The sequence below is a fragment of the Hemiscyllium ocellatum genome, chromosome 37, assembly GCF_020745735.1.
Source record: "Hemiscyllium ocellatum isolate sHemOce1 chromosome 37, sHemOce1.pat.X.cur, whole genome shotgun sequence".
NCBI classification, from domain to species: domain Eukaryota; kingdom Metazoa; phylum Chordata; class Chondrichthyes; order Orectolobiformes; family Hemiscylliidae; genus Hemiscyllium; species Hemiscyllium ocellatum.
Window position 1 is genome coordinate 39,960,876 of NC_083437.1, and position 27,441 is coordinate 39,988,316.

At 44.3% G+C, this 27,441-nt stretch overlaps 1 protein-coding gene across 2 annotated transcripts in view; it reads left to right on the forward strand.

Moving 5' to 3' along the window:
* Nucleotides 1-27,441, forward strand: part of pik3cd (phosphatidylinositol-4,5-bisphosphate 3-kinase, catalytic subunit delta) — a 224,246-nt gene that overhangs the window by 55,886 nt on the left and 140,919 nt on the right. For both annotated transcript variants that reach the window (XM_060852452.1, XM_060852453.1), the window contains exon 3: nucleotides 8,816-8,925. The gene's annotated coding sequence lies outside the window, so the exon portion shown is untranslated. The remainder of the gene's footprint in view (nucleotides 1-8,815; nucleotides 8,926-27,441) is intronic.

Here is a 27,441-nt window from a genome sequence, read left to right on the forward strand (position 1 = left end):
CTGCTTTTCCAGATCTTTCTTTATCCTATTGTTAGTATCCTGGGGTGCAGTGGTAGTGTTGAAAATATGTTGCTGGAAAAGCGCAGCGGGTCAGGCAGCATCCAAGGAACAGGAGATTCGACGTTTCGGGCATAAGCCCTTCTTCAGTGGTAGTGTCCCTATTTCTCAGGCAGAAGGTCCAGGTTCACTCCCACTTGTTCCAGGTGTGTTGTAACATCTGTGAGCAGGTAGGTTCAAAATATCTTAAAGTAACTGAACTATAAAACACAGAAGATGATTCCACTAATCAAAGGAGAACTCAGTCAGCGGGAACCACTGGACTCCATTGGGTTATGGAAGTTGTGTGGTAATGTCCATACCTCTGGGCCAGAAGCACCAGGGTGAAACCCTCACCAGGACCTATTGGACACAGAAGGAACATTCAACCAACTGCAGGCCCTTGCCCACTGCTCCTCTAAGGGGTAACGCTTCTGCCAAGAATAGCAGGACTGTTTTGGGGATTACCAACATCAGGTCTTAGCTAAGGAACAGATGTCCCTGTGAGACTGCGTTTGGCAGGTGTGGCAGTGAGCAGTGATGAAGAAGGTGCTGTACTGTGGGGATTGAACGGTGCCATGCTGGGAACTTCAGTTTTTTGTGCACGCAGAGAGTTTAAACTTGAGTTGTCACTGTGTGTGGATTGATTGGAGTTGTTTTTGATGGTGTCTGCTTTTGCAATAGGGCAACGTTGTTGCTGTTTGTAGGACAATCAATATATGTTCAGCTTTATAGACCCTGAGACGAGAAGAGTAGTTGACAGAACTGCTTTCAGTGTTAAACTGGTTCTGCAGATTGGGCTTAACTCAGTGAATAAGTGTAAAGTAAACCCAAAGGAAGGAAAAAAGTTCCTTCCATCTGTTGTTGACTTGTGCAGCCTGGCCCAGCATTTCCCAGAGTGTCTTCAAGGAGTGAAGACCTTTAGCTGAGGGTGTTGTCCTCACAGTGCTGCTGGTTGATGTGTGACAAGGGCTGGATTGGAGTTGGGCTGGTGGGGGGGGGTTTGTTGATTTGCTGCTATTTTTTTATGTTTCTTAGTGCAGTGTCTGTGAGTTTCTGTTCTGCAGTTTTATTTCCTGTTATTGAGTTTGTGTGTGCATGGACTAATTAAACGTTTAGCGCTATCCGATTCTAATCGCACTCCCTTTTTAGCTGACCACATGGCTGCTTGGATCAGGCTTGCAAATCACTGTAACAATAACCTGCATTCATGTAGCACCTTTATCTTGACAAATCGTGGTGCTGGAACATGATTGGAAAATATATATTATCATGTCAATTGGATCCAAAGACGGATAATGAAGTGTGAAAGTAGTTGCAAAGTCTTTTTTTGGTTTATTCACAGAATGCTACATTCCATATGTCTGCTTTAGGGTTCTTGTGGTATAGTGGTGATATCTCTGGACTGGGAGACCCGGGTTCAAGTCCCACCAACTCTGGAGGTGTGTAATAGCATCTTGAAATGGGTTGAGTAGAAAATGATGACATAGGTCTGCTTCTGATCCATCAACCCTCAGTCCCAACAATCTCCCTCGGATACTTTCTAATCAACAGAGCGATGTTATTACACACCTCTGGAGCAGGTGGGACATGAGCCCGAGCCCCTCAGACCAGGGAAATGGACACTACCACTAGACCACAACAGGGCCCTAGCCTGCTCTTGGTACTCAGTTAAACAACATCCCTCACCTGCTTATCTTAATACAATGAGCAAGCTGTCGACATTTCACAGGACAGGTGACCAAATGTGGGACTGGATTTTAAGAAGGTTTTCAGAGGGGAAGAGAAGAGCTGTTGTGGTGCAGTGGTAGTGTCCTTACCTTTGATCCAGGAGGCCTGGGTCAAGATCTGTGTAATAACATTTCTGAACTGGTAGATCAGGAAAATATACAAAAAGGACACCCCTGCTCCAGAGGTTAAAGACTAACATCTTTGAATTGGTAGATTAGAAGATACCTTGAGGAGATGAGAGAGACAGAGATGTTTATGGCAAGGATTTGAGAATGACTGGGTCCCAGATGCCTTGAGTGGCTTAAAATTTGGAATTGAAGGATGGGACAGGCTGCGGGCGAATTTGAAAACGAGTACATTAAACTTGTCAGGGAGTCAGGACGACAAGCAGGCAGCTGGTGAGTGAACGGGATCCGATGTGGATTAAGAGCTTTGGATGGAGCACACGGTTCTATTGGGTGGAAGATGGGAGACCAGCCAGAGTGGGCTGAAATAGTTGGGTCTCGAGGTATTGAAGATGTGGATGTGGTTTTTAGCTGAGCTGAGCACGGTCCAGGGGAAGAAGGATAATGGAGTCATGGTGCAGGAACAGAGCAGTGGTGTCAGATGCAGCAGCGTGGCTCTAACTGCCTGGTTCAGGTCCATAGAGCTGCTTGAGGGAAGGTTGGAAAGTGTGGTCAGGAAACAGAGTTTCCGGAAAAGCTTAGGGCCTTCTTAATGTTTAATTTCTAGGAAACTCTGACCCTTCCAGGATGTTGGATCGTCAGTGTGAGTAATGGTATGCAGTGCAGGGAGCAAACACGCGGCTGGTGAGAGAATGTTGGCAGTGATCACGGGGAACCTGACTGAGTATTTTCAGATGATGCCATGTGTAAGTGAAGGTAAAGATCACACACCAGGTTATAGCCCAACAGGTTTATTTGGAATTACACGCTTTCCCTGACAAAGGAGCAGTGCTCCGAAAGCTAGTGCTTCCAAATAAATCTGTTGGACTATAACCCGGTGTTGTGTGATTTATTTTTTAGAAATATTTTTATGAGAGACCTTTTTACATCTTTTACAAAACATCTATATACAAAAAAACCCCCAAAAAACAGAAAAGTAGAGGCAGTGCAATAAAGTCATAACGCGATACTATTAGTAATGAATGACCTACTATTCTACCAGAGCAAACGTATCTACTTAAACTAAACTACAAACAAATTAAATAAAAATTAAATTAAACTAAATTCAAATTAACTTAAATTATGTCTCACAACTTTATTCTATTTCACTCATCACACCTCCATTGAGGCTCCCATCCCTGGGAGCACCAGTCGTTGTACTCATATTCATTTTCCCCAGCCTCTCCCTCCCTTAGCGCCCCATGGGTACCCATACTGATTCCCACGGCGATACCCACGGCCCTGATTAACATTGCTGATAAGTCAGCGTCAATATAGTTTAGCAAGGGCTGCCACGTCTTGTAAAACTGTTCTGTTTTGTGGTGTGCCATATTTGTGAGGTAGTCTTGGGGGAGATGCTCCATCACCAGCCTCCACCACCCCATAAGACTTGGGGGGTTTTCTGACGTCCAATTCATTAAAATGTTCTTCCTCGCACAGTGGGTAAGAATGCCACACAGTTATGTGATTTTTAACTTTATCCACCTCAGTCCAACACTGGCATCTCCACATCCATGGATAAATGAGGAAGAGGAATAGGTTAGATGCAGTAAGACCATTGTCTTAAAGTGGTTTTGCTGTGCACCAACGCTATATATTGAGAGGAGCTAGAATTTGTGTTTGAATCTAATCTAACACTGGAGTGGGACCCCTTGGAGGGTCCCCTCTCCCTCCTGGCCTTCCCACTCCGCTCTCTAATTTCCTGTCTCTACTGAATTTCAAGGTCAGTCTGACCCTGACTTATGATTCACACTTGCACAAGTTTAGTGCTTGGATGAAGCCAGAACCATTTCATGTCAACTGAATTTGCAGCATCGATACCCTGTCAACACTTATACACATTGTCATCCATGTAAAGCAAACATGGGTTATTTTTGAAACTGCAGAAAACCAGCAAGCATATTTATGAAGTACAGCTTTAAATACTCTTGGCTGGTCTGTACTTTTGATGCAAAATTTGCTGGCGATTATTTTCTTTGCTTTTATTGAATTTGCACCTTTGCAGAAGACACTGTGTACGTGTCTTGTTACAAACTGTCTGTGCATTGGCAATTAAGGAAGCCAATCAATTCTGCAGCATTCATGCATTCTGTTAGAGTGCATCAAATCACACTGTGTGGTGCACTGGTAGTGTCTTTACCTCTGAACCACAGAAGCACAGGTTCATAGAATCCCTACAGTGTGGAAGCAGGCCCATCAAACTCATACCATCCCTCTGAAAGGCATCCCAACCAGACCCACCTGCCCTCCAATCCAATATTTCCCAAGGCTAACCCATTTAACCTACATATCCCTGGTCACTATGGGGCAATTTAGCATGGCCATTCCATCTAAGCTACACGTCTCTGGACGTCACGTGGGAGGAAGCACAAGCAGACACAGGGAGACTGTGAATTGTACACAGACAGTTGCCAAAGGCTGGAATTGAACTCAGTTCCCTGGTGGCAATGAGAGAACAGTGCAAAACACTGAGCCACAACGCCATCCAAGTCCCCTCTATTCTGGAGGTGTGCAATAACGTCTCTGATCAGGTTGACTAAAAATATTTATAAATGCAAATTGTAGGTGGCTCTTTCAGGGAAGTGGTAGTTTGATATGTGTGACAATGGTCGTACCTTTAAGAATGTACTGCAGAGATTAATACGAGGTAGCCGATACATATTTGGACATTGATGTCCCTTTTCCAGACTGAGAAGTTTAGATTCTGCCAAAGCCTTCAGAGAAAGTTTAACCAGAAATCCTGTATTTGCAATACTGTTACAATAAAGATACCATTTTGATTACAAATGTCTTGAGAGTGAGCAGATACCAGCAATGTTTAAATGAGATATAATCTGACTCAGTAGTAGCAAAACATTCCATGTTCCAGTAATCCTCCATGTGAAAGTATCACTTTGGACTTCCTGTAATGTTTTTCCAAATGACAAGCAGCCAAGAATTTTACAAATACTTCAGAATTTGTAAAATTCCCTGCAGCAGCGAGATTTACAGTAAAGTGCAGGTCACTTAAATGCATCTTGCAGCAGATGTCCAGTGTTTTTGAATATCATAACACATTCATTTTTGTAAGATACAGAGCTGTCTACTCTCAAATAAAAGGCGACCCCACAATTTTTGCCCTAAAAGTATGATTATTTTTGAAATACTTTGTGTAAAAGTGCACTCCAGGTTTTCCATTGGTCAAACCCCAAACAAATTTCTGAAATCAAATTGTAGTCCCGGAGACATTAACGAGTTGACTTCATTGTAAATATCTATTTAGTTGCTCAGAGGTTCCGAACTTGAAAATTGCTGAAACAAGACATTGTCAAGGTTTTTTGTCTTGCACTCATCAGGATAGAATTGCAAGAATACCAAGTCTCAAACGGAACACCAATTTATACTGCAAGAGAAGAAGGTGCTGATGGATTGGCATATGAACTCAGATAGATTGAGGTATTGCCATTGGGACTGCACCCTGTGTTGTTGTTTAGTCAGTTCTGCTATATGGCGGTAACTCCATTCTTGTGCAATCCTGTGCTATGAGAAAATCGCGTGATAATAGCACTATTTAAACTAATGGGGTCGGAATCGAGTTATAACCGATACATGCTTTAAAAGGTTCACGCACTAGAAACAGTGTCCCTAATTTTTTCAGTCGTGTTACAGCGAACTTGTGCTAATGAAACGCGTGTTATTGGAGGTCGAGCTGTGGTTTGCAAAAGGGGGGAAGTGTTTGTCCTGTTTGCACCAGTCAGGACATCCCCACCACCACCACCATCGGTTTCTGTCAAATGTAGCTGAGTGACATTGGGAATAAAAGTCAACTTACGGCCTGAAAATAACTCACCGAGATTTGTCTTTCACAGGAGTACGTGCATGAATACTCCACCTGGTGAGGTATCTGTGCATTTCATTAACAATCCAAGAATAACACCACTCAATGAAATATCTATATGCAAGGATTTTCACCATACTCTTATTTTGCTGTTTGATGGTGGTGTTTGATTTCGTTTCCCTTAATTTGAAGGATTTAGACATACATTGTGTGTTGTCTCTGTAGGGTGTAATTTGAAAGACAGTCTAACAGGGTTGCTGTGATGAGTTGCTGTTGCCATGGTGAATGGTTAGTTCAGTCAGTCGTCTCCGTTGAGTCTCCATGGTGACAGGATCCAGACCAGTTCAGCGTTTTGTAAAGAGATGGGTTCCAGTGCTGTGCAATGAGGAACTCCTTTCCCTCTGTGCCTGAAGATCATTTAGACGCACACTGTTCGGTACAATGAAAAGGAGGATCTACTGTTCCCAAAAGGGAATGGAGAGTATGGTTTGGAGATGGGGCATTAACAAATTAAAGCTTTCACCACCGCCAGCTGCAAAACAGCAGGATCACCCTCTCTAGTGTCCTTGTTCATTTCTGTGCTTGTAAGTGTGAGTGTGTTTTTACTTAGTCTCGGTTACAATTTTTAACTTTCCATTTCTAAGATTTGTTCATGGGGACCTGGGAGTCACTAACTGGAGAGGGTGGTGGTCAGCTGCCTTCTTGAATTGCTGCAGTCCTGGGGGATGCAGGGTGGGGTGGTCAGTGCAGGTACACTCTCAATGCTGGGAGAACACGATTTCCAGGATTTTGACCTGGCGACAGTGCAGTAATGGTGATCTGGTTCTCAGTACATCACACATAAGCTCTGTACTGGTGCAGCAGGGAGAGCTCTGGTAAGCTGTTTATCAATGAATTAAGAACAGTTGAACTTGGCATTTCAAGTCTTACTTCAAGGGTGACCTTATAGAGGTTTCTACAATCATGAGGGATTTAGACAAAGTGAATGACAAGGGTCCTTTCTCTAGGTTCAAAATTAGGGAGCATCTTTTTAAGGTGAGAGGAGGAAGCTTTAAAAAAGAGATGGGGGCAACCTTTTTGCACAGAGAGTGGTTTGTGTGTGGAATGAGCTGTCAGAGGAAGTGATGGATGCAGGTACAGTTACAGCATTTAAAAGACATTTGGATAAGGACATGAATAGGAAAGGTTTAGAGGGATATGGGTGAAGCACAGGCAGGTGGGTCTAGTGTAGCATGGATTAGTTGGACCCAAGGGTCTGTTTCTGTGCTGTATGACTCTGTGACTCCATGAGTTGGACAGTTAGTGTGCACTGGCGTTTCAGGTCCATACTCAAGGTGCCATGCCATTGTTCAATGTAACAGCAAGGTTGCCTGATCTCCTAATCCAAATCCTTTCTTTGAGGCTGGCGTCAGGGACAGATTCACTTACCGTTTCTCTCAGGGGCTGCAGTATCTGTCCTGATCACAAGCCAGGCTTCTTGAGGAGGGATTCATCAGGGAGGATTCATCATTGCCATGTTCCTCACGTGCCAAACTATCCAGCTGGCACTGGGCAACAGCTGGGCAGTTGCTGTTCCCTCCGGACAGGAGCATTGTCCTTTTTGACATCCTGTTTATTAACAACAACAGAAAAGTCTGAAGGCACACTGTAAGTCTAACAGTGTTTGCAAAGAGAAAGGATAGCTCAATGTTTCAGGTCACAAAGTATGTTGTTGACATCTGAAGTTTTAAACCATTTTCTCACCATTTAAATAAAACTATTTTCAACGAACTGTTCAGACATGTTATGGCACAGCTCAGGGACAGGTAAGACTTGAACAGGATCCTTCTGTCCCAGAGGATGGGACAGATCCCTATGCACTAGAGTCCTTTGCACTGTTATGTGAGTGCATGGAATACACTGCCAGCAGTATAGTAGAGTCAGTTACGTTAGGGACATTTAAGCGATTCTTCAATAGGCACATGGAAGACAGTACAATGAAGGGTATTTAGGTTAGTTTGATCTTAGAGTAGGCTAAAAGGGCAGCTCAACATCGCGGGCCAAAGGGCCTGTACGGTGCTGTACTCTTCTGGGTTCTATGTTCTTATGTACCTGTGAAATATTTCCATTTCATTTTTGGCATTCAGTGTTTGCAGCTTTTGGTCTTTTTATTGAATTATGTAATTACAGAGTTTAACTGCATCCCAACGAATTCCAAAGTTGTTTAGATCTGAATACAAGGAATGAATTAGTCAAGTTCAGCTGAAGTTTAGATCAGTAGGGGGTTTTACATAGAAACCTGTAAAATTCTAACAGGGCTAGATGAAATAAAAGCAGGAAGGATGTTTCCAATGACCTGGGAGTGGCAGAACCAAAGGGTTACACTTAGATTAGATTACTTACCGCTTTCGGCCCAGTAAGTCCACACTGACCCTCCAAAAAGCAACCCACCCAGACATATTTCCCTCTGACTAATGCACCTAACACTATGGGCAATTTACCATGGCTAATTCACCTGACCCGCACATTTTTTTTAGACTGTGGAAGGAAACCAGAGCACCCGGAAGAAATCCCCACAGACACGGGGAGAATGTGCAAACTCCACACAGACAGTTGCCTGAGGCAGGAATTGAACCCGCGTCTCTGGCGCTGTGAGGCAGCAGTGCTAACCACTGTGCCACCATGTCACCCACATTGAAATGAGGAGAAATTTCAGAGAATGGGGAGCCTATGGAATTCAGCACCACAGAAATCGGTAGAGACCAAAATATTGTATCATTGCAAGAAAGAATTAGATATAGCACTTGGAGCTAAAGGAATCAAAGGAACAAGGTGATCAGTGATGATCCTAGTGAGTGGTGGGCTAGGCTCAGGAGGCTGAATAGCCTCATCCTGTTTCTATTTTCCGTCTTTCTAAGAGGCAATATTTGCCTCCCCAATCTAACTCTACTGCACTGAAGTGAGCAATGGTGATTGAGATCAGTGAAGGCAGCTCATTTATCTTGGAATAATATTTGACTCATTTGGATAATATTTCAACTTTTGGATGGAGCCATGTTGACTAAATGTTTCTTAAATTTTTATCTAGAAACTCAGAAAATGCCAGTCCAAAGCGTGAGTCTGTCTGAGCAGGAAGCCAAATGAGTGGTGATGATACCAGGGAATTTTACGACTCCTGTCTCCTTCTGAGCAAGTAAGGTAGGTGTTGTTTCCTGTTGGTAAAGCTTCCAACCATGTGCCTCGTTCAGGAGCCACAGTCTGCTACGTGCCATCTTGGCAATTTGTTGCATGTTCTCACTGTTGAAAAGCTGGCAGGTTCAGTTTTGCACAGCGTCTGAGCTTCTTGAACATTGTCCTGTGAATTCTGATCCGATAACTCCAGGAGGATTGTAACTACTCGGACGTAATGAACTATACTTCGTTGGACACTTTTTAAAAAAATCATTCTATCCCTGGTGGTACCTTGCCTTTGGCTGTGTAGGCCCTTTAGGTTTGGTGTTTGTTCGCTATCTATGAGTAAGGAATAAAGAGCTGGCCACTCTGTCTCTCAATCCTGCTGCACCATTCAGTAGGATCGCAGCTATCTGATTGCTCCACATTCCTGCCTATCTCCCCGATAACCTTTCACCTCCTTGTTCATGAAGAATCTATCTACCTCTGCCTTAAAAATATTCACAGACTGTTTCCACTGCTTTTTGAGGGAGACAGGTCCAAAGCCTCGTGCCCTCCTAACAGGAGGTAACCCTTCTCTCTATTTTAAACGGGCAATTCCTTATTTTTAAACAGTAGCAGCCCCTCGGCCTAGTTCTAGATTCTCCCACAAGAAGGAATCATCCTTTGCACATCCATCCCGTCAGGATCTTGTATGTTTCAGTCAAGTCTTCTCTTAAGAACGCCTCATCTTCTGGCTTGGAACCCTCCAGCCACACGGCATCAATGTGGATTGCAGCAGATTCCTCATCTCCCCATCCCCCACCTCATCCCCGATCCAACCCTCCAACTCAGCATCACTCTCTTGAACTGTCCTGCCTGTCCACCTTGCTTCCCATCTATCCGCTCCACCCTCCAATCCAACCTATCACTATCACCCCCCCTCAATCTGCACCTACCTATTGCCTTCCCATCCATCTTTTCGTCAGCCGCACACCCTATTTTGCTCACAGCCCCTCCCCCCCCATCCTAATGAAGAATTATGCCCGAAATGTCGATTCTGCTGCTCCTTGAGCTGCTGTGCTTTTCTAACACCAAACTTTTTGACTCTGATCTTTAGTGGTGATAAGCATTTCCTCATAAGGCAATCTGCCCATTCCAGTTATTATTCCAGTAAACCTTCTCTGAAGACCTTTATTTTTCCCTCTATATTCATTCATGGGATAAGGATCATCGCTGACTAGGCCAGCATTCACTGCCCAGAGGGTAAATGAGAGTCAGCCACATTGCTATGGGTCTGGAGTCACATGTAGGCCAGACCCGGTAAGGATGGCAGTTTTCTCTCTAAATGGCATTGTTGAACCAGATGGGTTTTCCCCCCGACAATGGATTCATGGTCACCATTAGACTCTTAATTCTGGATATTTATTGAATCCAGATTCCACCATCTGCCGTGGCAGGATTTGAACCTGTGTCCCCAGAACATTACCTGGGTCTCTGGATTAATATCCAGCAATAACTCCACTAGGCCGTTTCCAATGTGCTTACACACTTCCCTAAAAAATAGCTTCTCTTTATTCACTCATGGAACGTGGGCATCTCTGGCTGGGCCAGTATTTATCGCCTGTCCCCTGTTGCCCTTGAGAAGTTGGGGGTGAGCTGCCCTCTTGAACCACTGCAGTCCGTGTGCTGTGGGTTGACTCACACTGCCCTTAGGGAGAGAATTCCAGGATTCTGACATATTTCCAAGTCAGGGCAGTATATTGCTATTCCATCCAGCTCTTTGGGAATAGAATCCCTACAGTGTCGGAACAGGCTCAAATCCACAATGATCCTCCAAAGAGTAATCCATTCAGACCCATTCCCCCTACCCTATATTTATCCCTGACTAATGCACCTAGCCTACACACCCCTGAATACTGTGGGGGGGGTTTGGCATGGCCAATTCACCTGATCTGCACATCTGTGACTGTAGCAGGAAACCAGAGCACCTGGAGGAAACCCACACAGACACAGGAAGAATGTGCAAACTCCACACAGACATTTGCCTGAGGCTGGAATTGAACCTGGGTCCCTGGCACCGAGGAGGCAATGGTGCTAATCACTGAGCCACTGTGCTGCCCATTTCCACTCATTCACTGGAAACCATTCAAATGTTTACTTTGCTTCAATATAGAAGTTTTCTGCTTTGAACAAAAGCGAATTACTGGGGGTGAAATGAAAGCAGAAGAATTCCACAAATACTCAGCAGATCTGGCAGCATCTGTGGAGATGGAAACACAGTTAACAGTTCAGGTCAAAGACTTCTCAGCAGAATATTCCAATCGTTTTTGACATTATTTAAAACCCACAGTGTTTCTCTGCTCCTAAATCTATCTTAATTTGAGCTAATAGTCACAACTTCTTGTTTAAAAGTTTGTAATGTGTATCTGTCATTTGCTGTAAGTGACATGAAGCTGGTCTGTATTGTGAAAACCTGTTTTATAGTCTATTTTCATCCAAGCTTTATGTCCCATGCAAGGCAAAGTTAAAAATCACACAACACCAGGTTACAGTCCAACAGGTTTATTTGGAAGCACTAACTTTTGGAGCACTGCTCCTTCCTCAGGTGGTTGTGGAACTTAAGGCCATCAGGCACAGAATTTATTGCAAAAAATTACATTCTGTGTCTTATGGTCCTGCTCCACAACTACCTGATGAAGTCCCACCTGCTGCAAAGGTGTGTAATAACATCCCTGAACAGGTTGATTCGAAAATACCAAAAGCTAGTGATTTCTCAGTAGCACTAGATGTACACTCTTCATCTAGCTTCCTCTCTCTCCATGGATGTTGCCTGACCCACTGTGATCTCCAGCAGTTTTCTTTTGAGGACTGAGTTCGTGACCCACCTGCTCCAGAGGTGAGTCATAACCATAAGACATAGGAGCAGACATCTGGCCATTCGGCCTGACAAGTCTGCTCTCCCATTCAATCATGGCCAATAAGTTGTTTCAACCCCATTCTCCCCGTAACCTTTGATCCACTTGACAATCAAGAACCTACCTACCTCTGTTTTAAATATATTCAAGGACCTGGTCTCCACAGCCTTCTGTGGCAGTGAATTCCACAGATTCACCACTCTCTGGCTGAAGAAGTTTCTCCTTATCTCCATTCTAAGGGGTCTTCCATTTATTCTAACTGTGTCCTTGGCTCCTAGTCTCTGAATAGGTTGATTAGAAAAATATAAAGTTGTAAGAAGGACACATCGTTAGGTTTCTCTACAGTGATAGGCAGGATGTTGCTTATCCTCGTGCCTTGGTTAACGTGGGGCAGGTCAGTAACATGTTAGTGAGAGTGGGGAGCTGGTCCTTTCCCTGTGTGTGTGGGACTCCTTGGGTAACAGACCAGAACTGATTGGCTGTAGGTGATGCAGCCAATGGCAGCGCATTTCTGCAGAAAATGAATGTAACAGTTTGAAGGTGTAGTAGTTGTTGTTTGAGGTTTTATAGCTGCACCTTGCCTGGTGGTTTCCTTCTCTTCTTGCGATCTGGTTTAATTTGCAGTTTGAAAGGATGCAACAAGAAAGTTTGTGCAGTGAAAACGATTGAGGAGTCAGTAAACAAAAGCAGAACAAATGAAGTATGTCGCTGCTATGAGGGCGTTAGCAGCTCCAGTCAGCGAATCTGATTGAATTACAATTACACAAGCAGCAAGGCCAGGATTGTTCCTTGTAAAATTGTTTTCAGCTGGGAATTACACGTGCAACAAACACAGAAAGCATTGGAGAAACTCAGCAGGTCTGGCAGCATCTCTGGGGAAAGAAACAGAGTTAACGTTTTGGGTCCAGTCACCCTTCTTCAAGTGCTGCTGTGTTTTCCCAGCGTTCCTTGCATTTGTTACAGATTTCTAGCCTCTGAGTATTTTGCCTTTATAAGTTTGATGAGCAGCTTCCCCCGACCCGATTGCTTTAGTTTGTCCCTCCGCTTTCAAAATTCAGCTGAGTGCTGTTTGTCTGTCAGCTGTGGCTGAGTGGGTAGCACTGTCACCTCTGAGTCAGAAGGCTGTGGGTTCAGGTCCCCTCTCCAACCCTAGAGCTCAGACATCTGAACTGACACTCCACTGCAGCACTGAGGGAGAGCAGCAGTGCTGTTGTTTTATTTTGTTTGGATGCTTAATTCAACCTCTCTCCCTGTCCATGGATGTAAAGCGTCCCCAACACTGTTATGAAGACTGGAGCTTCTCTCTGGTGTCCTGGTCAATATTTGTCCCTCAGTCTACCTGAACAAAAAGCAGACCATCCAGGTATCATCACTTTTTATGGACGCTTGCTGTGTGCAAATTGGCTGCTGAATCCCCCCCCCCCACACAACTGGCCACATTTCAGAAGTGTTTCCTGGGCAGTAAAGCACTCTGGGACATCTTGTGGTATGAAATGCGCTATACAAATGCACGTCTTCCATTTTTCTTTCTGGGGTGTTTTGTGCTGGCTTCAAGTGTTATACAACGTAATTAAGCTGATTGGGACAAGGTACTCAGTAATGTTATATCTCTCATTGTACATTACTGTCCGATAAGCTCTTATTTGTCAATGCAAATGGAACAACTCTAAAGGAATAATACTGGTCTTGTAACACAGGTACATTACAGCAGTATTAATTCTGTCCAAATTGCTGAGTTGTGTTGCTAATGCTTTTTTACAGTAGCAGTCAGTGCATGTATCCTGACAAATTGTCCATAACACTGAATAATTTACCTGTTGTGGATTCTGTGTGTGTTGGTGCTGTTTAACGCTCTACTTTTAACCGGCCAACTGGTCATTTTTCAAGGCGCCCTTTCTCAGGAGAGAATGTCCTCTACGCATTTCATTGGCGCCACAAATTATACCACAAGCTACCCAGAACAGACTGCCCCAGTAACTACACAAACACCAGCTTCCACAAGATAGAGCAGATTTGTCAATTGTTCACAAAGCCAGACTTCCCACTCTGGCCCCCTCCCCGCATTGTAGAGCTTGAGATGTTCTGTTCTGCAAAACAAAACTAAAACAGAAATAGCTAGAAAAACTCGGCAGGTCCGACAGCAGCCGTGGTGAGAGAAAGCAGAGTCCAATGACCCTTCTTCAGAACTCAACCCTGAAGAAAAGGCAGCGTGGATTTGAAACATCAACTCTGTTTCTCTCTCCACAGATGTTGCCAGACCTGCTGAGTTTCTCCGGTATTTATGGTTTCATTTCTTGTTAAACGCGTCTGTGCATTCAGAAACATCTGTGGCTCATAGGGATAAGTGATGAATTAGTGCACAGTAATAGAGCGTTTACTCATTTATATGGGATGTAGATTCTTGTGAAACTAGAAGCATTGACATACCTGATAGTGTAATGTAGTCAAATAAAATAAAGAACTGTGGATGCTGGAGATTTAGGAACAAAAGCAGAAATTGCTGCAGAAACTCAGCAGATCTGGCAGCACCAATGGAGAGAGATAGAGTTAACGTTTCGAGAACTATCTGAAGAACACTCATATTAGGACCAGAACACTAACTCTATTTATCACCCCACAGATGCTGCCAGATCCGCTGGGTTTTTCCAGCACTTTCTGTTTCTAGTCTTGTGTACGCTCAAGGTTGGACCAGACAGCTTTTTGATGAAGGAGCAGGTGCAGGTTATAGGGAGCAGTAAAGTGGAGTTAGGGCCACAATCAGATCAGCCAGGAGCCTCTTGGATCAGGTCTCTCATGGTGGTCTCTCAGTCCAGTGTGGTGGTCTCTCGGCCTGGTGTGGTGTTTTCTTGGTTCGGTGTGATGTTCTCTTGGCCCCGGGCGTGGTCTCTCTGCTTGGTGTGTGGTCTCTCGGCTCGATGCGGTGGTCTCTAAACTCAGTGTGGTGGTCTCTCAGCTTGGTGTGGTGATCTCTCGGCCCAGTGCGCTGGTCTCTCAGCCCGGAGTGGATCCCCAGCCTCAGGATGATTCCAGAGCAGCCTCCCACCATTGACAGCTTCAGGGTTAGGCCTGACCCGGACTAGAGATTAGGTGCTGGTGTGGACTGAGATGGAAGGACTGTTATTCTATACTTTTTAATTTTGTAATTTTTCCAATTTATTTGTACAATCTGTAATCTTGGACTTTTTCTTTCTTTATTTTTCTAATTTGTTTTCCCCTAACAATTTGTACTTAAGAATCTGTACCTAGGTACCTTTGTAGAGGAATGGGCTTATGCCCGAAACGTCGAATCTCCTGTTCCTTGGATGCTGCCTGACCTGCTGCGCTTTTCCAGCAACACATTTTCACCTTTGTACCTAAGATGACATTGTAAGTGTACTTACTTGAGGATGTGACAATAAAACAAATTCTAATCCTAATTCTGTTGAATGGCAGGATAGGGCTTGAGGAGCTGAATGGCTGACCCCGTTTCTATTTCTCATGATCTTTTGTCTAAACTTTCTCAGCAAGTTACTCTGTTGTACACTTTCCCCAGTTGTGGCTTCTGACTGCTGGCTACTTATCCATTGAGAAATACTCTTACAAAACAGAAAAATAAATGACCTCATTGTCTGCTCAGAAGTTTTCATCATTTTCTGGTTCACATACATTGTTGTTTTAAAAGTCCTTAAGCCTCAAAAGTGCCTCAGTGAAAGATTGTTTAATTAAGGAATTTTTTAAAAAAAATTTAAAGAACGATATTTGTTCTCTCACCCTCAACGTGTCGGACAAGCTACTGTGTTTGGCTGCAAGAAACTGTTACAGAGGATCAACAATAGTTTGTGAAGTTCTACTGTTAGGCAAACCGGTTAGTCATTAATCTTTGGTGAACGGTTTGCTTTTGGAGAAAATGATACAGTTCATTCATCGAGAGGAGATAAAGGAACAGTGCTACATCCAGAAAATATCCCCAGTCATTCAATTTGGCTCAAGTTGATTGTGACATTCACCTGTTTGATGTTGAGGGTCGTGCCAGTACAATTACAGTATTTACTTGGGGACTTCCCATTCTAAACGTTGGTAGCAAAGTGTGACAGCAAATACTTATCATTTCAAGATAGAAACTGTGTAGTCACTGAGATATTTTGCAGATAGATAGATAGATAGATGTTCAGTGAGCAGTCAAGGTGATGGGAAGGAAGGGTACAAGTGACCTGAACTGATTTCACTAGTTCGTGGCTTCGGAGCAGATGTTGGGTACACCTCTGACCGTAACCCGACATTCATTCATCATTCCTGTTCGCCTGTTTTGAGCTTCAGCACATTAAATCCTGTCATTAATAGATTAGTTGGAGGTGATGGGGAGGATTAAATCGCAAAATGACTTTGAAAAAAATGTGCACCCATTTGGATTGTGAGTGGGGAAATATTAGGCTTTAGTGGAAAGTCTAGAGACTTTCAGTATGACTGACATGTTACAAACACACACCTGTGTGGAATACAATGCAAGACAAAGCATTCATACCAGTTAAGATTCTAAAACATGAATTGATACAGTCTCCAGTAGAGAATTTGAAGAGTACAGAGATACTGCACCTTCAAAAGTCAACAGGTTAATCATTTTTGAGCTGTAAGGTTGGCTTGACAGCCCAGCTAAAATGTAGTCTCATTCCTGTTGGGCAGAAATGGGATTTTCAAGATGATTTATCCCGGATTAAATAGACTCAGAGTCCACATTATAAAAATGATACATCATCTCTTTGGATTGATGGATAAAAAAGGACTGTCCTCTGTTCCTAAGTCTGAAATATGGGAGAGAGCCAGAAGCCATGAGATCCATTTAATTGATTGACAAGATACCAAGGCTAAATGATGTGCTATTCTAAAGGATAACGGATGTAAAGTCGCAGGGCAGTGCAATGCTAATGTTGGGTATAAAATCGAGAAGCAAGCACTTTCATCCCTTTGGATACCAGGTCTCACTAAGTGATTCACGTTGGTTGGCTGATGCTGTTACTATAAAGTATTTTGATAAGCGATGTTGTGGCTGATTGAACCACAAAGCTGGCCTACCCAGAAGGTTATGTTATTAATGGGTATCATATGTTGCTACACCACAACCTCCCACACAACTACCTGGATGATTAAGCATAGCTGCTCTTTAAGATTACTGGTAACAACTCTTGTTCAGGAGCAGATCTGAAGATAGAAGCTCATTCAATATCTAAATATACCAACCCACCAGTGGCATAACACAATAGGCTTTTGTGATTGCGCAGGAACTGGTCCCCTTTTGGCTGTAGAAGTAGCTGATAGTTCCGAGCAGAGGTTCTTATGCAATTGGATGAGAATGAGTTTGACGCTGTGTCTCTCCAATGGAAGGCCACTTAATAATGCAACAGCTCTTCCAGCTCTTTACAAAAATTAAACAAGAACACTTGCACTAAAGTTTGAGAAAGCAGGGGTTAGTTCACTTTTATATTTCACATGGTCACAGATACAGAGGATAAATCCAACTTGAGATGTGCTTGGCTTGTTACTTCTTGAAAGGGAGTCTCCTTTGAATCTTTTAGCTGCCCAAAGTTTGCCTGTTCCCATAGCCTGTGTAATAAAGATTCACTGGACTGGCTCCTAGCATGAGGAGCTTGTCCCTCGAGTAGAGATTGGTTAGATTAGTTCTACGTTCCCTGCGCTTTCAAAGAATCATAAGGGATCTAATTGCAATATGTACAATTCTTAAGGAGCTTGACAGGGTGGTTGCTGGGAAAATGGTCATGAATCTCCAGTGTCCAGTCCAACAGTGGGGGATATATGCGTTCAACTAACCCCCCTCATCCACCAAGCTGTCCAGATCACTCGCCAATCAGCTCGCTCAGGTCTGCCCAGTGAACCTCTTGGTTATCCTTGACAACAGAGCCCGCTTCTACCTGAAGCTGCCAACCAATCAGAGGCCTGCAGTTTCTGGGTCCCAAAGACCATCGGTCGTGGCCTACACTTCAGGGCATCCATTAGCGATAAGGAAATGGCTTTCTTTTCCCTCACGTGGAGTAGGAGTCATGGAGTGAGGGGGATTGGAGGCAAGAGCTCTTCAAAGTCACCCCCTTGTCCCCAGTCTTTGCCTCCTACTCCCCCCAGATTGGAACTAACAGAGGCCACCATTCCCTCCGCCCCCTCCCCCACCATACACAACCCTGAGGTCAAGTTGCCTTTTTGTAGATAGCCAATGAGATTGGGGAAAAGTTGACACCCTTAAAAGCTTTGATTGCTGTTGAGTTGTGAAAGGCTTCATTGGGCCATCTGACTCGGACTTAATTAATGAAGTGGCAAGAGGGAGGCTGACGTATCTCTCTACGGCCAACCTGCCCAATTACCTCCCCTTTGTGCCATGTCCAGGAGGGGTAGGTGGGGTGGGAATATCCAAACAATGTTTCACTAAGCTGAGGAATCTAGAATCAGGGCTTTCAAAATGAGGTGCCAACCATTTATGATTAAGATGAAGAGAAATTCACCCAAAAGAATTTGTGAATCTTTGCACTTTCCTCTACCAGAAAGTTGCAGATGTTGGTTTAGCTATTGTGTATGTCCAAGATATTGGCATTTCAGCACTAAGGGAAAAGGGGAATATTGGGATAGTGCTGGGAGGTGGATTTGGAAGAGAGGGACATTATCTTGTTGAATGGTTGAGGAGGTTCAAGGGGACCAATGGCCTACTGCAGTTTAATTGATTGGATTAAAGGGTGTTTGGTGGTGAGGACAGGTTTCTCTCTGAAATGGTAATATCGACAGTTTGGAGCAAATCTTTGCAGATGCTGTGCTGGAGAATCTGTGCTGGAGAATCTGTGCTGGAAACAAAGAAAATGCTGGAGATCACAGAGAGTCAGGCAGCATCAGTGTGGAGAGAGCAAGCTAATGTTTCACGTCTAGATGACTCTTTGTCTGAGAGATCTCCGTCTTTTTGTTTTCAATATCTACATGTCAATAGGTTGGATCACCCAGCAGTGTCCTCCATCTGCAAGAACGTCTGGGAGGAAGGTATCACTCAGTACTCTGGTTTCTCTGACTGGACAGTACAACCAGACCATAGGCAGTTAATGAGGAATTATTACCCATATACATCATCGCATTATGCAAATTCACATCCAACAACCTTTTGGATAACACCAGAAAAGGAGATTTTAACCCCTTATTGTCAAATCTTTCTTTTAAAGTGTTGTATTTTTAACGGATTTTACTGGGACTTTGCCGCATATTTTTAGTGTTGGCACTTTGTTAGCTGGCCAGGCAGCTATTGAAGGTTGGAAAACCATGGTGGTTGGCTCTATGATCACTGCAGCTCAGGGATAGCTATTATTGCATAAAGTAGACCATTCAGCCCATCGAGTCTCCTCTGCCATTCACTGAGATCATGACAGATCTCGATTGTCAGCTCTACTTTCCTGCCTTTTCCCACCACCCATAATTCCCACACTGATCAAAAATCTATCTCAACTTTGAACACACCTAACGGTCCAGCCTTGTTAGCCCTCGGTGGGAAGGAATTCCATGGATTGACTAGCTTCTGAGAGAAGAAATTCTCCTCATCTCTGTCCAAATAGGTGACTCTGAGATTCTTCCCTCAGGTCCTCGGCTCTCCCACAAGAGGAAACACCCCACAGCACCTATTCCTGGATCCACTGTCTCAGACATTACCTTCTCAAGGCCCCATTTAGAATACTGTGTCCAAATTTGGGCCCCACACTTCAGGAAGGACATACTGGCACTGGAGTGTATCCAGCAAAGATTCACATGGATGATCCCTGGAACGGAAGGCCTAACATATGGTGAATGGCCAAGGATCCTGGGACTGTATTCATTAGAGTTTAGAAGGTTGAGGGGAGATCCAATAGAAACTTACAAGATAATGCATGGCTTAGAAAGGGTGGACGCTGGGAAATTGTTTCCATTAGGCGGGGAGATTAGGACCTGTGGGCATATCCTTAGAATTAGAGGGCGTCAACTTAGAACGGAAATGAGGAGCTATTTCATCAGCCAGAGGGTGGTGGGTCTTGGAATTCGTTTCCATGGAGCACAGTAGAGGCCGGGACAATAAGTGTCTTCGTGGCAGAGATTGATAAATTCTTGATCTTGCAAGGAATTAAGGGCTATGGGGAGAGTGCGGGTATGTGGTGCTGAAATGCCCATCAGCCATGATTAAATAGCAGAGTGGAGTCAATAGGCCGAATGACCTTACCTCCATTTCTATGTCTTATGGTCTTAAGGACACATGGCTTGCTTTACCAGAGGTTCGATGTGCTTTTCTGAAAAAGAAAAGGATTTTGAACAAAAGAAGATAATTTTGTTTTAGAGTCATACAGCACAGAAGCAGACCCATGAACTCACTATATCTATGTTGACCAACAAACACCAAATTACACAACATGGCTGTACAGGACATTGGTTAGGCCACTTTTGGAAAACTACGTTCAATTCTGGTCTCCCTCCTATCGGAAAGATGTTGTTATACTTGAAAGGGTTCAGAAAGGATTTACAAGGATGTTGCCAGGATTGGAGGATTTGAGCTATAGGGAGAGGCTGAGTAGACTGGGGCTGTTTTCCCTGGAGCGTCGGAGGCTGAGGGGTGACCTTATAGAGGTTTATAAAATGTTTAGGGGAATGGAAAGCCAAGGTCTTTTTCCCTGGGGTGAGGCAGTCCAAAAGCAGAGGGCACAACTTTAAGGTAAGAGGGGAAAGATATAAAAGGGTCCTCAGGGGCAACTTTTTACACAGAAGGTGATGCATGTATGGAATGAGCTGCCAGAGGAAGTGGTGGAGGCTGGTACAATTACAACATTTAACAGGTATCTGGATGGGTATCTGATTAGGAAGAGTTTGGAGGGATATGGGCCAAATGCTGTCAAGTGGGACTGGATTTATTTAGGATATCTGGTCAGCATGGACAGGTTGGATCGAAGGGTCTGTTTCCCTGCTGTACACTGTCTGACTGACTGCAGAAATCTAATTTACCTGCACCTAGTCGATATTTCAAGATTTTATTCCTCTGTCCTGTACTGTTGAGTTGTTGGTTTGTCAGTTTTGAATCATCAATTTGCCATCTGGGTTTTTAATCCTTCATCATCTCCACACAAGGATTGTTTTTAATTGCATCCTAGGGCTTAGTGAGAAGACCTAGGAAAGGGCTTTGGATGTGTTATAAATATGACCCTTCTAAATGGCAAACCAGCTGCAGGAGAGGCAATCTTTAATTTGTACATGTCTTTACCCCATCATTGATTACGTCTCCATGTTACTGTTGTTCCTTGGCTTAGATTCCTTCAGTTAAATCTCTCTCTCTCGAATCAGAGGCCAGACGTTTACATAGAAACTGCTGCCATTGATCTAACACCTCCAGAGCATGTATAGAGACTATCCTGCACTGCTGCCCATCGATTGCTAAGTGGTTGGCATGTTTCCAGGCTGAGAGTGAACAGTCTGTCTCTCTACAGCAGTGCCTGCCAATGTTCACAGAGAAATCCAATGGAAACTTCATTAAAAATGCCGGATTGGGACCGAGCGTGGGCTCCGCTAAACCGGAGCTGCTGACCGGAGTCTTCAGTCGTCCCTCAGCCTGGTTATGTTAGCCTTTGCTCTCATCTGAGACAACATCTGTCTCTTGCTAGGCCACGTACAGAAGCCTTTCAACAGACAAAGTCAACCTAACAATGTTGGCTTCATTAGGTTAGTGCCTTTTTAACCTTGGGATCTTTTCAGAGTAGCAAGGTTTGTTTTGCCCTGTAGAAATCCTATGTTGCTAAAAATAGAATGATGTTGCAGCAACGGGTGTGTGTGTGTGTGTGTGTAAAAGAGAATGTGTGTATGAGAAAGAGTGTGTGTATTAGTGAATATGTGTGTGTCTGTGTGTGCATGAGGGTGTGTGTATGTGTATGAGTGTACGTGTGTGCACGAGAGAGAGATTATGTGTGTGTATGCGAGAGAGAGAGTGTGTGTGTATATTAGAAAATGAGTATGTGTGTGTGTGCGTGTGTGTATGAAAGAGAGTGTGTGTGTATGTGTGTATGAGAGAGTGTGTGTATATGAGAGAGAGTGTGTGTGTATGAGAGAGAGAGTGTGTGTGTGTGTGTGTATGAGAGAGAGAGTGTGTGTGTGTGTGTGTGTGTGTGTGTGTGTGCGTGCGTGGCACGGTGGCACTGTGTGGGCGGCACGGTGGCACAGTGGTTAGCACTGTTGCCTCACAGCGCCAGAGACCCGGGTTCAATTCCCGCCTCAGGTGACTGACTGTGTGGAGTTTACACGTTCTCCCCGTGTCTGCGTGGGTTTCCTCCGGGTACTCTGGTTTCCTCCCACAGTCCAGAGATGTGCGGGTTAGGTGAATTGGCCATGCTAAATTTCCCGTAGTGTTAGGTAAGGGGTAAATGTATGGGTGGGTTGCGCTTCGGCGGGTCGGTGTGGACTTGTTGGGCTGAAGGGCCTGTTTCCACACTGTAAGTAATCTAATCTAATCACAAATAACTGAACGTGTATGAGAGAGTGTGTGTGTGTGTGTGAGAGAGAGTATGTGTCTGAAGGTTTGTGAAGGTTTGTAGCTCAGGTTGAGGTTTAGGGTGTAGGTTTGCTCGCTGAGCTGTAGGTTTGATATCCAGACGTTTCATTACCTGGCCAGGTAACATCATCAGTGGTGAAGCGAAGCTGTTGTCTCTTGCTTTCTATTTATATCTTTCTCCTCGATGGGGTTCCTGGGGTTTGTGGTGATGTCATTTCCTGTTCGTTTTCTGAGGGGTTGATAGATGGCATCTAGATCTATGTGCTTGTTTATGGCGATGTGGTTGGAGTGCCAGGCCTCTAGGAATTCTCTGGCATGTCTTTGCTTAGCCTGTCCCAGGATAGATGTGTTGTCCCAGTCGAAATGGTGTTTTTTTTTCATCCATGTGTAGGGCTACGAGGGAGAGAGGGTTGTGTCTTTTTGTAGCTAGCTGGTATTCATCTATCCTGGTGGCTACCTTTCTTCTTGTTTGTCCTACATAGTGTTTGTAGCAGTCCTTGCATGGAATTTTATAGATGACATTGGTTTTGTCCATGGGTTGTACTGGGTCTTTTAAGTTTGTTAGTTTTTGTTTGAGTGTGTGTGTGTATGAGAGAATGTGTGTGTGTGTGTGTGTGTGTGTGTGTGTGTGTGTGTGTGTGTGTGTGTGTGTGTATGAGAGAGAGAATGTATGTGAGTGTGTGTGTGTGTGAGAGAGAGAATGTGTGTGTGTGTGTGTGTGTGTATATGAGAGTGACAGTGTGTGTGTGTGAGAGAGAGAGAGTGTGTCTGCATGAGAAACAGAGTGTGTGTGTATGAGAGTGTGTGTGAGAGAGAGAATGCGTGCGTATGAGAGAGAGTGTGTGTATGAGAGAGAGTGTGTGTATGAGAGAGAGTGTGTGTGTGTGAGAGTGTGTGTGTGTGCATGAGAGAGAGTGCGTGTGCGTGTATGAGAGAGTGTGTGTGTGTGTGTGTGTGTGAGAGAGAGTGTGTGTGTGCATGTGTGTGTGTGTGTGTGTATGAGAGAATGTATGTGAGTGTGTGTGTGTGAGAGAGAGAGTGTGTATATGAGAGAGAGTGTGTGTGTGTATGAGAGAGTGTGTGCGTGTGTGTGTATGATAGAATGTGTGTGTATGAGAGAGGGTGTGTGTGTGAGAGAGAGTGTGTGTATGAGAGAGAGTGTGTGTACGTATGAGAGAGTGTGTGTGCGTGTGAGAGAGAACGTGTGTGTGTGTGAGAGAGGGTGTGTGTGTGAGAGAGAGTATGTGTGAGAGAGAGTGTGTGTGCGTATGAGAGTGTGAGCGTGTGAGAGAGAACGTGTGTGTGTGTGTATGAGAGTGTGTGTGTGTGAGACAGTGTGTGTATGAGAGAGAGTTTGTATGTGTGTGTGTGAGAGAGTGTGTGTGTGTATGAGAGAGAGTGTGTGTCTGTTTATGAGAGAGTGTGTGTGTATGAGAGAGAGTGTGTGTGAGAGAGAGAGAGTGTGTGTGTGTGTGAGTGAGAGAGAGTGCACCATCGGACAGAGCAATGTGACAGCGGCTGTGTTTGGAAGTGAATCAGCCACACCGTTTCAGAATGACAGCAGACAGATGAGGGAAATCATTTGCCGAAAAAACTTGAGATCAATTGTGTTGCACTTATAAAGGGAGTGCTGGTGTTCCCTCTGGTAACGTTCATCCAGCGCTATCAAAACTACTGTCCCATCAGATACCAGAGCACCAAGGACAATAATTCTGTAGAATTTTGCTAAACAGCCTGTTCTAAAATGTTATTCCACACCAATGGAACAAGTGGGACTCAAACCATGGCCTCCTGACTCACAATAATTCCATATTTCTGTTTGACCAGATTAACATCGATTGAAAGAATAAATAAGATTTTAGTGTCGGGAAATCCTGTATGAAATTGGTCACCTTCAGTTATTTCAGAGAAACTGTGTGCTGTGATTTGTGACATTCTTGGGTTCAATCTGATATCAAAATAAGGAGTTACCATGAAATAGGTATTTTTAAAAATCAACTAGGGGAAGTGAGGACTGCAGATGCTGGAGATCAGAGCTGAAAATGTGTTGCTGGAAAAGCGCAGCAGGTCAAGGAGGGCTTATCCCAAAACGTCGATTCTCCTGCTCCTTGGATGCTGCCTAACCTGCTGCGCTTTTCCAGCAACACATTTTTCAGCTCATTTTTAAAAGTCAACCTGTATCTTATTTCTGGAACAGGTGAGACTTGAACCTGCACCTCCTAGCCTAGAGATAGAGGTACTACTAATGCACCATGGGAGCTATGACTCATCTTGTAATATACTTTGTTGAGGTAGGGCGAGTGAGTGGGAAGGGGAGATTGGGGTGTGCCAGTTATGTGGTATAATCCAAAGTCTAATCCTTTGGTTCAACCCACACCAAGGCAGCAGATGGGATCTGAACTGAATTCCTTAAAATCGGAACTGTCAAGTTAGTTTCTGTAAAGTTGACCATGGCAATGATCAATCGACTGATCTAAAACAAAGTGGAGAGTGTGGTGCTGAAAAAGTACAGCAGGTCAGTCAGCATCTGAGGAGCAGGACAGTCAACGTTTTGGGCATAAGCCCTTCATCAGGATTCTCCTGCTTCTCAGATACAGCCTGACCAGCACCACACTCTCAACTCTTATCTCCAGCATCTGCAGTCCTCCCTTTCTCTGATCTAAAGCAAAACATCCAGTTCCTTCAGGGAAGGAAATCTGCCTTCCTTACCTGATCTGATCTCCATGAGACTCCAGACCCACAGCAATATAGTTAACTGTTAACTGCCCTCTGGGCAAATCACTCAGTTCAAGGGCAGTTAGGGACAGGCAACAAAAGCTGGTGTTGGCAATAACGCCCACATCTCATGAAAGAAGTAAGGAAGAAAACTGATTGTGCTTGGACATTGGAGACTGATCCCAATTGGGTCCTTAGTTATTCCTGTCATCCAAGCCCGGATACACTGCAGGAACACATCCTCTACACCAGCCAGGATTTACCTGCTGCCCTTCCCCTTCTCACACATTGTCAGACCCTCTCTCCAACACTGGTGCCAACATTTTATGTTTGTTCCGTGTCTAAATGAGATTGGCCAATGTTGCGACAAGTTATGAAACTGTGTGTCATGTGAGCATTGACCTTGAGTGAAATGGGCCTGAGGCTAAGGATTCCCAAAGGACCCCCTTCCGAACGCAGGAGACTACTGTCTGCTAAATTGGGGCAGGGTTTGAACCTGGGCCACGAAGGAACACTGTTGAAGTTGGGGAGATCTGGGATTTTTTTTTTCTCTGCATGAGGTAAATCCCAGGCTGCGCATTTTCTGGGGCCTTCTACTCAGTCACAGGACCGTGGGAGACGTCTAGGGATGGGGCTGGCTGAGCTACTCTTGCACAGAGCCCACACAGAAAGAATGGGCCAAATGGCCTACTCCGAGCTTTGGCACTGATTCAGCGTGGGTTTCCCCAGAGCAACCCATTAATGAGCAAAAGCGCCAGATTCTTATTCAATTAAAAAGCCGTGGAAGATAAATGAGAGAGAGAGAGAGATGGTTTCAAAATGGAGGTACACGCTATCTCCAAACATTTTGAGATTAAAATGCAAAGAAATGGCTTGTTCATCCAAGCCAACTGCAGGCTCCTGAACTGTCCTTGCAAAGCATCTAAACTGCTTCCTAATGCCTGCATAGTCCGGGAGGCTGATGGGAAATTCCCCATCAGTCTCCTTTAATTGACCATCGTAGGCTCATAACACGCTATCCATTATGTGTGGGTGGGTCATAACTCCCACTCCACCTCACCTATCCAGAATATCGAGGCAGATGCAATACATGTGAAAAAAAACCTCTTGTGCGGACAATTTGCATTTGTGTAGTGGTCTTTAGCAGTATGACATCCCGTGGGGCGTTATGGCAATGACATGAAAATAAAACTTCATCCTGAGATTTTCACTCAAAGAGGTTTTTTTTCAGACAGGTGGCCAAAAGCGCGTTCTGGGTTTAAAGGCGCAGAGGGGGATACGGAATTGTTGAGGCTTGAGGGGCTCATTCCTGAGTTTTAAGGTTGTTAGCAATGGAAGGCTCGCCCATCATTGGAGGAGCAATTTAGAAATGGGGATGTGTAAGAGGTGGTATTTGGAGAAGTGCAGAAGTTGTGGACATGTGTGGAATATTACAGCGATGGGAGGGATGTGACTCTGTGGGGACATTTGAAAACAACTTGAAAATTGAGGCATTGTTGGACCAGGAGCCACTGGGCACAGGAGTGATGGGTGAATGGGACTTGGTGACATTGGAAAACAGACAGTGCAAGCAAGAGCGCTCAGAATGATGAAGTAGTTATCAAAACTAGTGGGGTATCCTGGGCACCATTACACCCCAAGAAACTTGCAGTGTCCTGAACACACAGACCTGAGCTGCCACCATCAAATTGGTGGTTACTGCCAGGACATAAGAAGGAAATGTTTGGATTATTTGAGTCAAAAGTCAGGGGCTTGACTTCCAGATAATGTTGACTGTATTCGAGGTGGTATAGCAATACATGCAAGATGGAAAAGCACAGCGAATAAAAAGTGCAGGTCAAGTAGAAACAGATTGGTAAGATTGTGGATATGGGTGGTGTCAGCAAACTGGGATCTGCAGAGTCAATTGCTGCCAATAATCTGAGAGAACTGTTTTGGTTTATGGAATAACAACTTACAATTATCAATACTTTCCAATCAACCTGATCAGAATGTTATCATAGTCCTCAGGAGCAGGTGGGACTTGAATTACTGGCCTCCTAGGTCAGTGGGAGGGGCACTACCACTGCACCACAATAGTCCTCAACTTATAATTACATTGTACCTTCACACAATAAAATGCCCCCTTAGCACATAGGAGTATAAATCACTTCCTTTTATTAGGGTTTGAAGGAAATTCTGGTATCAAGGCAATACAGAGATTGTGGTGCTCAGCAGATCAGCTGAAAATCACATCACCGAATCAGTTGAACAAGTCTGTTCATTAGCTTAATACATACCATACACTCTCTCTCATACACACACTCTCTCTCTCACTCACTCACACAGACACACACACACCTTCTCTTTCTCACACCGATACAGACTTTCACACACACACTCTCTCTCACTCTGTCTATCTCTCTCTCACACACACAG